The sequence below is a fragment of the Rana temporaria genome, chromosome 2 (assembly GCF_905171775.1).
Source record: "Rana temporaria chromosome 2, aRanTem1.1, whole genome shotgun sequence".
In the NCBI taxonomy this organism is placed as follows: Eukaryota; Metazoa; Chordata; class Amphibia; order Anura; family Ranidae; genus Rana; species Rana temporaria.
In genome coordinates, this window is record NC_053490.1 from 383,724,996 (window position 1) to 383,742,125 (window position 17,130).

Here is a 17,130-nt window from a genome sequence, read left to right on the forward strand (position 1 = left end):
ACTTACCTTTTCCTTTGATTTCCCTTCTAAATGTTTTTTTTTCTTTGTCTGAATTTCTCACTTCCGGTTCCTCCTCAGTAAGCTTGCCCCCATAATCCGAGCCGTTCTGGCTGGGGGTTAGTCAGGGTGCTCACCCCCTCTCTTGGAACTACAGCATCTCCCCGCAGGGATGTAGTCCCAAGGGAGGGGGGTGAGCACGCTGACTAACCCCCAGCCAGAACAGCTCGGATGATGGTGGAAAGCTTACTGAGGAGAAACAGAGAGTGATAATTTCAGACAAAGAAAAAAAACATTTAGAAGGGAAATCGAAGGAAAAGGCAGGGCCGGCCCTATGATGGGACCGGGTGGTACCATGGGTACCAGGCAGCACTTTTAGGGGGGCAGCATACTGATCCTGATCCATAGAGCCATGGCAGGTCCTCTTTATATTCCTTTACATGTAAAGAGTCTCGACAGGTCCTCTATATACATGTATAGAGCCATGACAGGTCCTCTTTATACTTCTTTATACATGTATAGAGCCATGACAAGTACTCTTTATAGTCCTATATACATTTATAGAGCCATGACAGGTCCTCTTGATATTCCTTTACATGTAAAGAGCAATGACAGGTCCTCTATATACATGTATAGAGCCATGACAGGTCCTCTTTATACTCCTATACATGTATAGAGCAATGACAGGTCCTCTTTATACATCTTTATACATGCATAGAGCCATGACGGGTCCCCTTTAGTTATCATGATATAAAATAATGAATGTGGGGGCCTTGGTTGGCGTGATTTTTTTTCTGGGGGGGGGGCAGAATTTCATTCTTGGTCCCAGGCAGCACAATGTCTTGGGCCGGCACTGAGTGTCACAAGTTGCCGAAAGAAGCCGAACGGCGAGTCGGAGCTATACGGCGCCTGCGTACCGCCGTTCGGCTTCTTTCGGCAACTTGTGATTCACTAACCAGAAGCCGTGGGGAAAAATAACTGTACGAAGGTATGTAGAGCAAAAAAAAAAACGCATACTGTCATTGTTGCAAGCGAGCACAATGTAAAGGTAGAAAAATGTTTTAGGGTGAACCTCAGCTTTAAAGTGGCACACTGCTACAAATAGCAAAAAATGGCCTGGTCATGAAGGGGGGTAAAATCTTCTGAAGCCGAAGGCGCTCCTTATGCGACGGGGGGAGGTAGTTTTTGTCATCACCTGCTGGATAGGAATGCCCACTCCCGCGGGATTCACTACCCGGAAGCCAGGGAAGAAAATAGATGTACGAGGAATGTACAGCAAAAAAAAAAAAAAACGGCATACTGTCACTGTCGAGAGTCAGCTCAATGTAATGTTAGAAAATAGTTTTTAGGGTGAACCTCCGCTTTAACTGGCAATTGAGCAGTCATGCAACACTGTACCCAAACAAGACTGATATCATTTTTTTACACGAATAGAGTTTTTTTGGTAGTATTTGATCACCACTGGGTTCTTTTTTTTTTGCGATACAAATAAAAACATTTCTCCATACATTTTTGGCAAAATGTATTCTGCTAGATGTTTTTGCTTAAAAGTGCTGTTATTACTGTGATTAAGGCTAAAAATATACACGGTCACTGTATTAATGACACAGGCTGAAAAAGGGTTAACATCTAGGGAGTGTTAAAGGGGTTAAATATGTGCCTAACTATGTTTAATGTGTGTAAATTCTGCTGCTTTTTACTAATGATCTCTGTTTCCCATCCCTGCTTTGCCTACTGCGTCCACAATGCAGACGGGCGATCATTAAAGGAGCAGTCAAGGAAAAAAATGTTTTTTGCTGAAATGACTGTTAACAGAGACATAGGGCCAGATTCTCATAGAATCGGCGGCGTAGTGTAAGCCATTTACACCACGCCACCGCAACTTACTGGAGCAAGTGCTGTATTCTCCAAGCACTTGCTCCGTAATTTGCGGCGGCGTAGTGTAAATGGCCTGGCGTATGGCCGCGTAATTCAAAGGGGGCGGCTTGTATTCAAATTAAGCGCGCCCCCGTGCTGATCGAACTGCGCATGCGCCGGGCGGAAAAATAGCCCAGTGCGCATACTCCAGCTCACAACGGAAAACGTTAATGACGCCGAGGTGAGCGTCATTGACGTAAAGTCGTATTCGCGGACGACTTAGTAAAACGACGTAACCGACGGAAAAAGACAACGCTGACCCGACGCCATACTTAACATGGCATACGGCGGACTGGCGTAAGGTTACCCCTCATATAGCAGGGGTAACCTTCCGCTTACGGAAACAACGTAAACGACGACGCGGCGCAAATTCGTTAGGGAATCGGCGTATCAGGCTCATTTGCATAGTCAAATGAGAACTGAACGTAAACGCCACCTAGCGGCCAGCATCGAATTACATCTAAGATCCGACGGTGTAAGTGACTTACACCTGTCGGATCTACGCCGTATCTATGCAAAAATGATTCTAGGAATCATACGCATAGATACCCGGGGCCAAAAACAGAGATACAACGGTGTTTCCTGAGATACACCGTCGTATCTCTTCTGAGAATCTGGCCCATAATAGTTAACTGATTCCTTTTAAAAATAATTTAAAAATAGATAAAAATCAATCATATAATGTGCCTGCAGTTTAGTTTCGTTTTTAAACTAGTTTCATGTTTCTGTGAAGTACAGAGACACACAGAACAAAAACAAACAAACACAGGGCAGTGTTTGTTTTTAAAATGAATCTGATTGGTTCTGAGGAGTTTTAGACACACAGTAATCACACCTCCTTGATCATGGACCACAGTGAGAAGCTCGCATGAGTTTTTTCATAAGGAGCCAGACAAGCAGGAAGTGTGGAGATCACAGCAGAATTACAGCCACTTCAAAGCAAAAACGAACAATGAGGACATGAAACCAGGACTGCAGTAAGGTAAAGGAAGCCTTTATCACGGTCCGCCCGTGATAAAGGGGCCTAAGTGGGTAAACTGAGCTTTGGGGTAAGAAACATTTTTCTAAATGTTACTTTAAAACAAAACCAGTACAGCACATGGGATTGGATATCAAAAAGGGAAGAAGGAAGTAAAGTAGTACAACAAAGTGGATCCTGTAGGACACAAAAACATAAAAGCCCCCACAGAGGGACTGCCCAGAGGTAGACAGCCAACAGCATGGGGGTCTGAAGAAATCATTGGTAAAGTAATTCAGAGCGGAATTACGGTGGAACCTGAGGATCATTTGGAAATGTTATTGCTAAAGTGTCAATAAATGATTCCTACACCTCAGAAAAAGTTTGTGTCAAGTTCCTTAGTCTCAGTCCAGTCCATTTGAAATGCAAACACCAGTTTATCCAGGAAGATTCAGTGAGGGTGGGCCAGATTCAGGTACAATTGCGGCCGTGTAACGTAACCCGTTTACGTTACACCGCCGCAAGTTTTCAGTGTTAGTGCCCGATCCACAAAGCACTTACCTGCAAACTTGCGGCGGTGTATCGTAAACACGTCCCGCGCAAGCCCGCCCAATTCAAATGGGGCGTGTACCATTTAAATTAGGTGCGCTCCCGCGCCGGACGTTCTGCGCATGCTCCGTTCGCAATTTTCCCGACGTGCTTTGCGCGAAATTACGGCGGCGCGATGTGTTTGTGAATCGCGACGTGCGTAACGTACTTACGCCGGAAAAAAAAAAATTCAAAAGCGACGCGGGAACGACGGGCATACTTTAACATGGTGGAGTAATTTTACACCATGTTAATAGCACTTTCGTGGATCGCTAATTTGCAGACCCGACGCAGGAATACGACGCGAACTCCACCCAGCGGCGGCCGAGGTATTGCATCCTAAGATCCGACGGTGTAAGACAATTACACCTGTCGGATCTAAGGACTATATATGCGTAACTGATTCTATGAATCAGTCGCATAGATACTCTGAGAGATACGACGGCGTTTCAGAGAAATGCCGTTGTATCTCTTCTGTGAATCTGGCCCGGTGGCTCCAGGTAAATTGCCATTTTTGTTTTGAGAGCTCTGCTTTCCGGGGTGAGTTTCATAGCGATGGTCACAGGGTTAAGCAAATTGTAGGTGGCTCTTTAGGGACTTAAGCCTAGGCTATGGCCCAGTGCCCCCCAAACCCATAAAGCAGGCACTCCTGACTGTTCCTACAGCATACAGTACATGCAGTGTACGATTATATAATGTACTGTGCCTGTGACTTCTATTCTTATGGGGTTTGATATTTTCACTACTATGCTTCTCACTGTTCTTATTGCTGGAGAGAAAGCTGCACCTAAGGAGGACCTGTAGACAAGCATCTCCCTGCTTTTGCTTTAATTATTTTGTGGATCTGTGCTTTCTAAAGCCTTGTACACGCGATATAATTGTTGAAAGGGGATTATCTGTTGACAGACTTATGTCCTAAAATCTGACCGTTAGTACACTCCTTTTGACAATTGTTGTCCAACTTTCGGCCCAAAAATGTTGGATAACATGTTAGTAAATTTTTGTTGGACAACGGTTTGACGTCTGATTTTCGTATCGTCAGTACACAAATCCGTCACACACAAAAGTCGAAAGTACAAACACGCATGCTCGGAATCAATGCTCACCAAACACGAAATTAGCAAAAGGGGCCCAAAGGGTGCCGCTCAAGAAATTCCTTGTAATAAGCAGGGCTTTTTTTCAGGGGGAACTTGGGGGAACTCAGTTCCACCACCTCTGGCTCAGACCCTTTGGTGCCTGCTCACCACAATCACTTGTAAACACAGAAGTCTGGTTTCTGTGTTTACAAGTGACAGCTCTGCACTCTGTGTGTAACCCCCCTGAACTCTGCACTCTGTATGTAATACAATCCTGGTATTTAATGCCCCTTTAAGACCCTTCTACTGTTTTTGAAATATGAACGGGGTCGTGGTTGAGTTCCTGCACCTATTTTCTGAGAAAAAAAGCTCTGGTAATAAGTCACTACGTTCGTGTTTGTGTGACGACAATTGTGTACCATTTGTATGCAAGACAAGATCCTGGCACACACCCTTTTGAGCAAAATCAGACACTTGGTTGGCCAACAATCATTTTGTGTGTATGAGGCTTAAAGCGTCACTAAAGGAATTTTTTTTTTTTAGCTAAATAGCTTCCTTTACCTTACTGCAGTACTGGTTTCATGTCCTCATTGTTCGTTTTTGCTTTGAAGTAGCTGTAATTCTGCTGTGATCTCCACACTTCCTGGTTGCCTGTTTCCTTATAACCACAGTACTGGGAGATTTTCACGGTGGTCTAAGCTGTCATTACTGTGTGTCTAAAACTCCTCAGAACCAATCAGATTCATTTTAAAAACAAAACACTGCCCTGGATTTGTTTGTTTTTGTTCTGTGAGTCTTCCCGACTCACCTCTCACCCGGAACTTCATGTATGTACCTTTAAAGCCGAAAGTGAAACTATAGGCACATTATATGATAGATTAAATTCAATTTTTAATCATTTTTAAAAGGAATCCGTTAACTTTTATGTCTCTATACCCAATAAACAGTCATTTCAGCAAAAAAAAATGTTTTCCTTTAGTGACCCTTTAACCACTTCCCGACGGCCGTACGACTTTGTACGGCCGCAGGGTGGCTCTACTTCTCTGGGAGGCCCTGTTTTTACGGCCGCCCCTTTTCGCGTTCCCCGCGCGCGCTCCCGAGCGCGCAGCGGGGAACTGCTGTGCTGGCCGTGTCCCTTGGACACAGCCAGTCACAGATCGCCGTGAACGGCCAATCGGAGCGGCCGTTTCCTAGGCGATCTGTGCGGCCAATGAGAGACGATCTCATATGTTTACATATGAGATCATCTCTCATTCCCGGCTCTCGCAGACAGCGGTGCTGTCAGGGGAGAGAGGAGACGGATCTGTGTCTCTTGTACATAGAGACACAGATCGGTCACCCCCCCCAGTCACCCCCCTTCCCCCACAGTTAGAACACACCCAGGATACACATTTAACCCCTTCCTCACCCCCTAGTGTTAACCCCTTCCCTGCCAGTCACATTTATACAGTAATTAGTGCATATTTATAGCACTGATTGCAGTATAAATGTGAATGGCGCCAAAAATGTGTCAAAAGTGTCCGATGTGTCCGCCATAACGTCGCAGTCCCAATAAAAATCGCAGATCGCCGCCATTTCTAGTAAAAAAAAAAATGTATACAGTAATTAGTGCATATTTATAGCACTGATTGCAGTATAAATGTGAATGGTGCCAAAAATGTGTCAAAAGTGTCCGATGTGTCCGCCATAACGTTGCAGTCCCAATAAAAATCGCAGATCGCCGCCATTTCTAGTAAAAAAAAAAATTATACAGTAATTAGTGCATATTTATAGCACTGATTGCAGTATAAATGTGAATGGCACCAAAAATGTGTCAAAAGTGTCCGATGTGTCCGCCATAACGTCGCAGTCCCAATAAAAATCGCAGATCGCCGCCATTTCTAGTAAAAAAAAAAAAAATAATAATAATAATTCTGTCCCTTATTTTGTAGGCGCTATAACTTTTGCGCAAACCAGTCGCTTATTGCGATTTTCTTTTTTTTTTACTAAAAATATGTAGAATACGTATCGGCCTAGACTGAGGATAAAAAAAAAACGTAAAAAAAAAAAATTGAGCTATTTATTATAGCAACAAGTAAAAATATTTTTTTTTTTTTCAAAATTGTCGCTCTATTTTTGTTTATAGCGCAAAAAATAAAAACCGCAGAGGTGATCAAATACCACCAAAAGAAAGCTCTATTTGTGGGTAAAAAAGGACGTTAATTTTGTTTGGGAGCCACATCGCACGACCGCGCAATTGTCAGTTAAAGCGACGCAGTGCCGAATCGCAAAAAGTCCTCTGGTCAGGAAGGGGTTTAAGTGCCCAGTAAGGAAGTGGTTAAGCCTCTTCTGCTGCTGCTTGATTATTCCTTCATCAGTCTTCAGATAACCAATCAGGAGGCAGCTCTAACATGAAGCAAAATCTCTATAATTAGATATTATGACTATGAATGAACATAGTTGGATAGATTGCTAAAAAGTCCCAGGGATTATTTGCCAGTCCTTGACATGAGTGCTGGGGGCCTATGCAAATACTTGCTTTAAATTGGCAATGGTGCGTGTATAGCACTTTGATAATGTCCTCTTCTTCATACAGGAGGAAAAGATCAATAGCTGGATTCAGATAGCTTTATGCCGGTGTATCAGTAGATACGCCGACGTAACTCTGAATCTACGCCGTCCTAAATTTAAGCGTATTCTGGAAACCAGATACGCTTAAATTAGGCTAAGATACGAGCGGCGTAAGTCTCCTACGCCGTCGTATCTTAGGGTGCAATATTTACGTTGCCCGCTAGGTGGCACTTCCGTTGAGTTTGGCGTAGAATATGCAAATTACTAGATACGCCGATTCAGAAACGTACGTGCGCCCGGCGCATTTTTTTTACTTCGTTTACATATGGCTTTTTCCGGCGTAAAGTTAGTCGAACAAATAGCTGGCCTAGTCAATGTTAAGCATGGCCGTCGAAATTTTCAATTTTTACGTCGTTTGCGTAAGTCGTCCGTGAAGGGGGCTGGACGTAATTTACGTTCACATGGAAACCAATACGTCCTTGCGGCGTACTTTGAAGCAATGCACACTGGGATATGTACACGGACGGCGCATGCGCCGTTCGTAAAAAACGTCAATCACGTCGGGTCACCAATCATTTACATAAAACACGCCCCCTCATCCTCATTTGAATTAGGCGTGCTTACGCTGGCACCATTTACGCTACGCCGCCGTAACTTAGGAGGCAAGTGCTTTGTGAATACAGCACTTGCCTCTCTGACTTACGGCGGCGTAAATACGATACGCTACGCCGCCTCAAAGATGCGCCCGGCTACCTGAATCTAGCTACAAGTCCACTTCCAGGAGAGTGCAGTAGGTTGGATACTTACTTGTTTAATAATGACTACCTCTGACTTCTACCTGTCTGTACTGTAAATCGGTGGTGCTCAGATTTAATTAAGCTTTTATACAAAGACATGCTTTTCTTGTAGCAGACTCTAAAATCAATACTTTGTCATCACTGCAGGTTCCAATTTTTCCCACCCTTAATCCCTGCTAGAAGTAAAACCAGTGAAGCAAAGATAATAAATATTCAGGTGTTGCTGAATAAACAGGGAAAACTTCCCAGGCATTGTATTACAATGTACACTACATTACCAAAAGTATTGGGACGCCTGCCTTTACACGCCCATGAGCTTTAATGGCCTCCCAGTCTTAGTCCGTAGGGTTCAATATTGAGTTGGCCCACCTTTTGCAGCTATAACAGCTTCAACTTTTCTGGGAAGGCTGTCCACAAGGTTTAGGAGTGTGTCTATGGGAATGTTTGACCATTCTTCCAGAAGTGTATTTGTGAGGTCAGGAACTGATGTTGGATGAGAAAGCCTGGCTCGCAGTCTCTGCTTAAATTCATTCCAAAGCTGTTCTATTGGGTTGAGGTCAGGACTCCGTGCAGGCCAGTCAAGTTCCTCCACCCCAAACTTGCACATCCATGTCTTTATGGACCTTGCTTTTGGCAATATAGTGTATATGCCTTGGCCTCAGCATGAAAATGTATATTAAAATTACTGTTTTCCTACTATGGAAGGGAAACACTAATATTAATTTACATTAACCACTTAAGACCCGGACCAAAATGCAGCTAAAGGACCTTGCCCCTTTTTGCGATTCGGCACTGTGTCGCTTCAACTGACAATTGCGCGGTCGTGCGACGTGGCTCCCAAACAAAATTTGTGTCCTTTTTTCCCCATAAATAGAGCTTTCTTCTGGTGGTATTTGATCACATCTGCGGTTTTTATTTTTTGCTCTATAAACAAAAATAGAGCGACAATTTTGAAAAAAAATCTATATTTTTTACTTTTTGCTATAATAAATATCCCCCAAAAATATATATAAAAAAAATTGTTTTCCTCGGTTTAGGCCGAATTCTTCTACCTATTTTTGGTAAAAAAAATCGCAATAAGCGTTTATCGGTTGGTTTGCGCAAAATTTATAGTGTTTACAAAATAGGGGATAGTTTTATTGCATTTTTATTATTATTATTTTTTTTTACTACTAATGGCGGCGATCAGCGATTTTTTTTCGTGACTGCGACATTATGGGGGACACTTCGGACAATTTTGACACATTTTTGGGACCATTGTCATTTTCACAGCAAAAAATGCATTTAAAATGCATTGTTTATTGTGGAAATGACAGTTGCAGTTTGGGAGTTAAACACAGGGGGCGCTGTAGGAGTTATGTGTGACCTGAAGTGTGTTTACAACTGTAGGGGGGTGTGGCTGTAGGTGTGACGTCATCGATTGTGTCTCCCTATAAAAGGGATGACACGATTTATGCAGCCGCCACAGTGAAGAACGGGGAAGCCGTGTTTACATACGGCTCTCCCCGTCTTTGCACCACCTTGGGGTAATAAGGCAAACAACTCAGTGGGGCTGATTTACCAAGCCTTTGCTCCATGATTCATGGAGAAAATACTGGAGCAACAGCCATTTTGTCATTTACTAAAGGAATGCGCTGCTAAAGCAGCACAATTCCTTATTTACTATAATGCAGAGTGCGCCCAGGAGGGGGCGCATGGTGCGCCTCTATGGACCTGGCGCACGGCATTTAGAAATGTAAAAAGAAAGTGTTTGGGCGGGAGTTTATTAGGGGGGGGGGGGGAGGGGAAGTGTAGTGACATGTGTTTGTTTAACATTTACGGGGCGAATTGAAAGTGAAAGTGATTTTTGTGAAAACGACCCGCTACGCCGGCAAGTACATTTAAACCTGCGGGAGGTTTATTTCTGTACTGCGCATGCGCGAGCGGGAATTTCGAGCAATTACGCACGCCGCTTCACTACGCCGGCAAAATATTGGTAAATATCAAGCGGAGTAGCTGCCTTTGCGTGGCTTGAAGCGGCGCACGTGAATGCCCGAATCGTTTTCAGCTTACGCTGACCATGAAGGGGAACTCCACGCCAAATAAAATAAAAAAACGGCGTAGGTTCCCCTTCAGGAGCATATCAGGCCCTTAGGTTTGGTACGGATCGTAAGGGGGAAAACCTACGCCGAAAAAAAGGTGTGGGGGCTCCCCCAAGATCCATACCAAACCCTTATCAGAGCACGCCACCTGGCCGGACAGGAATGGGGGTGGGGACGAGCGAGCGCCCCCCCTTCTGAGCCGTACCATGCCGCATGCCCTCAACATGGGGGAGTGCCACCAGCGCCCATCAAATACAGCCTCACAAGCGCCCATCAAATGCAGCCTCACCAGCGCCCATCAAATGCAGCCTCACCAGCGCCCATCAATGCAGCCTCACCAGCACCCATCAAATTCAGCCTACCAGCGCCCATCAATCCAGCCTCACCAGCATACATCAAATGCAGCCTCACCAGCACCCATCAATGCAGCCTTACCAGCACCCATCAATGCAGCCTCACCAGCGCCCATCAATGCAGCCTCACCAGCACCCATCAATGCAGCCTCACCAGCATACATCAATGCAGCCTCACCAGCATACATCAATGCAGCCTCACCAGCGCCCATCAATGCAGCCTCACCAACGCCCATCAAATGCAGCCTCACCAGTGCCCATCAAATGCAGCCTAACCAGTGCCCATCAATGCAGCCTCACCAGCACCCATCAAATGCAGCCTCACCACCAGCGCCCATCATATGCAGCCTCACCAACGCCCATCAAATGCAGCCTCACCAGTGCCCATCAAATGCAGCCTCACCAGCGCCCATCATATGCAGCCTCACCAACGCCCATCAAATGCAGCCTCACCAGTGCCCATCAAATGCAGCCTAACCAGCGCGCATCATATGCAGCCTCATCAGAAACCATCAATGCAGCCTCATCAGCGCCCATCAAATGCAGCCCACCAGCGCCCATCAATACAGTCTCACCAGCGCCCATCAATACAGTCTCACCAGTGCCCATCAATACAGTCTCACCAGCGCCCATCAATACAGTCTCACCAGCGCCCATCAATACAGTCTCACCAGCGCCCATCAATACAGTCTCACCAGCGCACATCAATACAGTCTCACCAGCGCCCATCAATACAGTCTCACCACCGCCCATCAATACAGCCTCACCAGCGCCCATCAATGAATGTTTGCTTGCTTTTACTCATTCGGGAGCCGGGAAAGAGAAGCCATACTCCGCCGCCACTGCGCCTCTGACACTTTGTGCGAATGAAGCAGCGGCTGCCTGCTGATGCTGAGACTTTGTTGCTTGCTGCAGAGAGAAGAGAGTAGGAACACCTTTGGCATGGGCGCCCTAGGCAGCTGCCTAGTTTGCCTAGTTGTAGCACCACCTCTGCCAACAGTGTGCGCAGTTCTTTACGACATGAGGGCAGACAGAATTTACTGATGGTCTGTAAACCTGACTCCAGCTCACAGCTCCAGCTTTATAATTCGAGATTTTCCTAGCTTGTGACGGAAAATATTGATTATATGAAGACAGGAGGCGAGTATCTTATGCATTAATCCTTCTTTATTAATGCTCACAGCAGAAGTGTAAAACCTTTAACGAATGTAATAAAAGAAAAAACTGGTAGAACCACACCTCCCAGCAGTCCCATGGCCTAAACCACTCCCATTCCAGTCTCTATAAATGGACTGCTCTCACTAGAATCTTCCTCTTTCTTGCGTGAATAGGAGGTGTCGTTTCTTATTCTCCGATTACCGACTCCTCGGCCAGCCAGCCCGCGATTTGTAACCGAAGACCTTCAAAGGAGGAATGTCGCAGGACCCGACTGTGTCGACTCACAGTACTTGTTGATTGAACCGAACAGGGGAACATCACCCTAACCATAGGTCAACCGAACGAACGACTCCGGGTAAACGAAAATCAGTAGCCTGAAATAGAAGACCCAAAACATGAAAGGGTTGGGAAGGGAGGGAAGATACTCGCCTCCTGTCTTCATATAATCAATATTTTCCGTCACAAGCTAGGAAAATCTCGAATTATACATCAGACAGGAGGCTCATATCTTATGCAAGTTCAAAGCTAACACAGCATAAATATATACCAAAGAAAAGTCAAAACATTACATAGCAATCAAACATCATAAAACAGACATGGCAACATGATCCTCCGGTCTGAAATAGAAAAAACGGAAGACTGATTCAGAAGACCAATCAGCCGCCATTAACAGCTCAGAGAGTGAGCCTCCGGTCGCCATCACCTTGGTAGCCATGGCCCCTCTGGCCGAATGTGCTCCGAACAGCGTGATGTCTATACCCGCCAACGCCATGGTGGACCTAACCCAGCGCGCTAGAGTGGCGGTTGTGACCGGATGATGAGGTCTGACGTAAGAAACTAATAGTTGGGAGGAATCCGGACTACGTAGATCCACGGTGCTAGCTTCGTATGCTTGTAGGCATCTAACCACACAGAGTCGTGGATGTGAAGGGAAGAAGGGATAAAAGACCGAATGTAGGCCGGTCTTTGTCCTGCGGACTATCGTGAACTTGACGCCTTGGGGTGAAAATTGTCGCCTAGAGATGTCCAAGGCTCTAACGTCGGAAACGCGCTTTATAGAAATCAAACAAAGCAGGATGGTAAGTTTGAATGACAGCAACTTAAGAGACAGTGACTCATTGTCTTCCCAGCTCGAGAGCATGGCAAGGACCCTGGAAACGTCCCAAGTGGACTGATACTTAGGCCGCGGGGGTCGTTTGAACCTGATACCTCGCAGGAGTCTGCAGATCAGGGGGTGTTTGCCGACAGGCCTAGAATCCACTGGATAGTGATAGGCCGATATGGCCGACCTGTAAACATTGATGGAACTGTAAGCCTTGCCAGAGGCAAAAGACTCCGCTAAGTAGTTCGCAATGATGGTTATAGGGGCATGCAAGGGATCAGCTTGCCGTTGGTCGCACCAACGTACCCAAAGCAGCCAGGCTGATCGGTATGCCGACCGAGTCCCCGGGGCCCAGGCCATGGCGAGGAGATCTCTAGCCGAGCTTGAAAGGCCGTCACCCGGGTCTGGCATCCAGAGACCAGCCATGCTAGGAGCAGTAGGTTGCCTTCTTCCACTAAGGGATGAATGCCCTTGGTCGGGTGTAACAGAATCCGAGGGAACTGGGGAAGGACTCTGGGGTGGTCGACGATCGAGTCCAGCAGTAGAGGGAACCAAGGTTGAGCCGGCCACCACGGTGTGATCAGAACCACCGTTGCTCCCTGATTGGCGATTTGCCGAAGGACCCTGGGGATCATTGAGAAGGGGGGAAACACATAATGTGTGCCCCCTGTCCAGGAGTGGCGAAAAGCGTCCACTGCCGAGGACCCTGGGTCCGGTCTCCAACTGAAGAAGTGGGGCAGTTGGTGATTGAGGCGGGAGGCGAAAAGGTCTATGCCCAAAGGTCCCCAAAGTAAATTTATCTGGGTGAAAACCGAACGGTCCAAGCCCCAGTCGCTGGAATCCACCAGATATCGAGAGTTCCAGTCTGCTACTGTGTTGGAGACCCCCGGGATGTATTCCGCTAGCAGAGAGATGTCTCGAGACAGACAGAAATGCCAGATCTCCGCGGAGATGTCCGCTAGAATCTTGGATCTGGTACCTCCCAGGCGGTTGATGTATTGAACCGCTGAAATATTGTCCATGCGTAATAATACGCAACAGTTGGTCCGTGTTGTCAGGAAACTCTGAATGGCGAACAGAGCCGCTGAGAGTTCCAAAGCGTTGATATGTAACAGGGATTCCTCCCTGGACCAGATCCCTCCTGTGGACAGTAGCCCCAAGCGGGCGCCCCAGCCATGTCGGCTCGCGTCCGACTCGATGACAACATCTGGTTGTGCATTGAAAATTGTCCGGCCGTTCCACTCGGTGGCGTGGCGGAGCCACCAGCGTAACTCGACCTGAGCTTCTGGGGATATGGACACTTCGTCCGCGTAGCGGAGGCCCCGTCGCAGGTGTAAGATTTTTAACCTCTGTAGGGCCCTGTAATGTAAGGGAGCCGGGAAGATGGCCTGTATGGATGCAGCTAGTAGGCCGACTATGCGTGCTAGAATGCGTAGGGATAAGAAGCCCTTGCGCAGAACCGCCCTGATCTCTTTCCGGATTAGAGCCAATTTCTCGCTGGGGAGTCGCAGGATAGCGAGTTGGGTGTCTATAGAGAAACCCAGGAATTCCATCTCCTGTGCAGGGACGAGAACCGATTTTTCTCGGTTGATTACAAAGCCCAGGCTTTGTAACAGGTCGATGGTCCAGTTCATGTGACGATACGCCAGATTTCTGGAATAAGTCATTATGAGGAGGTCGTCCAGATAAATGATCAGACGAACTCCCCTGCTCCTCAGAGCTGCCACGACCGGTTTCAGGAGCTTGGTAAAGCACCACGGGGCTGAGGACAGGCCGAACGGTAGGCACGTAAACTGCCAGATGCGACCCCACCATCTGAAGCGGAGGAGGTGCTGAGACTCTGGGTGCATGGGAACTGTGAGGTAGGCGTCCTTCAGGTCTACCTTCACCAACCAGTCCCTTGGGGTGAGTAGGTCCCGGAGGCAGTGGATGCCTTCCATTTTGAAATGCCGATAGGCGACATGTTGGTTCAAGTCTCGGAGATTTATGACCGGGCGATAACCCCCCCCCTTCTTCTTGACCAGGAAGAGATTGCTGAGGAAACCCGGGGAAGGGGTGATGACTTCGGTGACCGCATGTTTGGCTAACAATTCTCGAAGTTCGGTGTCTATAAGGGTCACATTTTGTTCTGAAAAATGGATAGGGGGAGGTATTATCCCCAGAGTCGGTGGAGAGACCAGGTCTATCTGGAAACCCGTTACCGTGTTCAGAACCCAGGGATCTGCCGTAATCGCAGACCAGGCGTGCGTAAAAAACATTAGGCGGCCTCCCACCGGTATGAGGGGAAAGGGAATGAGAATGGTACTCACCGGAATACGGGCGTGAACGAGGGTATCCTCTTTGGCCGCGTCCTCTCCAGGGTCTTCCACGGGGGGGGAAGAATGGTGCCGGTTGCGCGGTGGTGGTATAGTGGGCGGGAGCCTGGTTATAGTGTGTTTGGGCAGAAGACCTCTGGAAGGGTCTGCCCGTGTTGTATCGGCCGGCAGAACGGCCCCTGTTTCTGCCGGCCCGGGGAAAAACTCTGGTATTATTGGTTTTCTTCAGAGATGTTTGAGCCTTGTCCAGGCTGTTGAACATTCCAACAAATTTATTAATGTCCTTTATTAAGGACTCACCAAAAAGCATGCCCTCTGCCGAGGGGCCTGGCTCGGACTCTGCTAAGTGGGCCAGTTGCGGGTCGAGGCGCATGAGAATTGAGCGTCTGCGCTCGACTGAACAGGCGGTGTTGGCGTTGCCCGTAAGGCATATGGCTCTTTGGGCCCAACCGCGCAGTTGATTTAAGTCAACCCCTTGGCCAGTTGTTGCGGATTGTTCCGCCAGATTCAGAATTTTTGTCAGGGGGCCAAACAGGTCCAGGATACGATCCTGGATATTATTGAAGGACCGATCGATCCCTTTCTTAGGCATCTTTCCTGTTTTAATCAGGTATTTCATCAGTATAGGATCCACTGTAGGTGTGGCAACCGCTTTCATAGGGATATGCGGGCGGGGGCACTCCGCTCTGAGTTTGTTGCGATTGGATTTATCCAATTGTCTCCGTGCCCAGAGCTCTACATACTGGGACACATGGGGCAGGGGAGACCAGTCCCCTGAGCGGGGATGTGAGATAGTGTCAGGATTGAAAAGAGGTTCCCCAGTGGCGTCTAATATGTCTTTGTCCTGTTTGTCAGGGTTGGCATCCGGGAGGATTGCCGAAGCCCCCGCATCCTCTTCCTCATAATAATCATCGGACCCTGAGACCTGTGATTTATCCGACTCGGCGGATGAATCGTCGTCTGACTCTATGATGTAAGAGTCTGGTTTGGCTCTCTTAGCGGAACCGTGCCTTTTTATTGACTCTCTGAGGCTCAGAGGTTGAAAAGGGTCTGTAGGATGCGTGGGGTGGCAGTCCGTGGAAGGATCTGCTCGTAGCATATTGTTAGCTTCCCCTGCCGGGGAGTCATAAACCGTTACCACGTTCTTCCTTTTAAAGGAAGATTTTCCCTTCTTTGTGGCCGGTTCTGTGCCGGGTGGTACGGACACAGGGGGGTAGTTGGATTGAGAAGCCCCAGAAGCGGTAGTTACTGCTAGTGCTGCTTGGACAGACTGGTTAATGATGTCCTGTAATTGGGAAGTACTGAGAAGATGAGTAGGTTCCAGGATTAGTTCTTGCTCTGTGGGGGAGGGGGAGCCCTCTTCAGTCATGATGATGAAGGAGAGAGACAGCGGTGCAAGGGTTAATGATGCACAGAAATTTTGCAGATGTCTGAAAAATAATGTGTATATATATATATGGCAGGTATCATCTAAAGGTTCTGGGGCGGTAGGATGTGGGCACAGGGTAGGATGGGAATTAAATTCCCAGGAGAAATGTGGTGACAGAAACTATACCAGGCTCTCCCTCCGGTCACCAGCGCCGACTGACACGCGACGGGAGGAGAGCCTGTAAGTGAGAGCGCTCTGGGGGCGAAGTCTCGCGAGACTACGGCCCCCAGGCGTCTATTGGTTGGAAGGTGTGAGAGAGCACGTTTCTCAAGTCCAGAGCGCGATGCGATAGGACGGCGGGGGCGGCTCTGCAGAAGTGAAGTGAGGGGAGGCCCCGCCTACCTGGCGACGCACGTTCGTCCTATGGAGAGAAGGGGAAGATTGCCCGAGATGGCGCGCCGCATGGGAGAAAGGAAAGAGAGGGAGGGGTGCGCAGATCGCTGACAGAACTGACAATCAGCGGTGTCAGCGGAACGGAGGTAAGGAAAAAATATATGGGCACAGAAAAAATGTTAAGGATAAAGTAAGATATAGTACATAAAAATAAAAGAGCTTGGAAGAAAGCTTAGGTGACAAGGAGATATGGGATCTCTTCAAAATCGCACCACAAAGACATAGAAATATATACAATATAAATATATAAGTAATATCAATATCTAATAATCCATGTATACTTATCTATGCTCCGCCGTGAGCAGAAAGAAAGAGGAAGATTCTAGTGAGAGCAGTCCATTTATAGAGACTGGAATGGGAGTGGTTTAGGCCATGGGACTGCTGGGAGGTGTGGTTCTACCAGTTTTTTCTTTTAT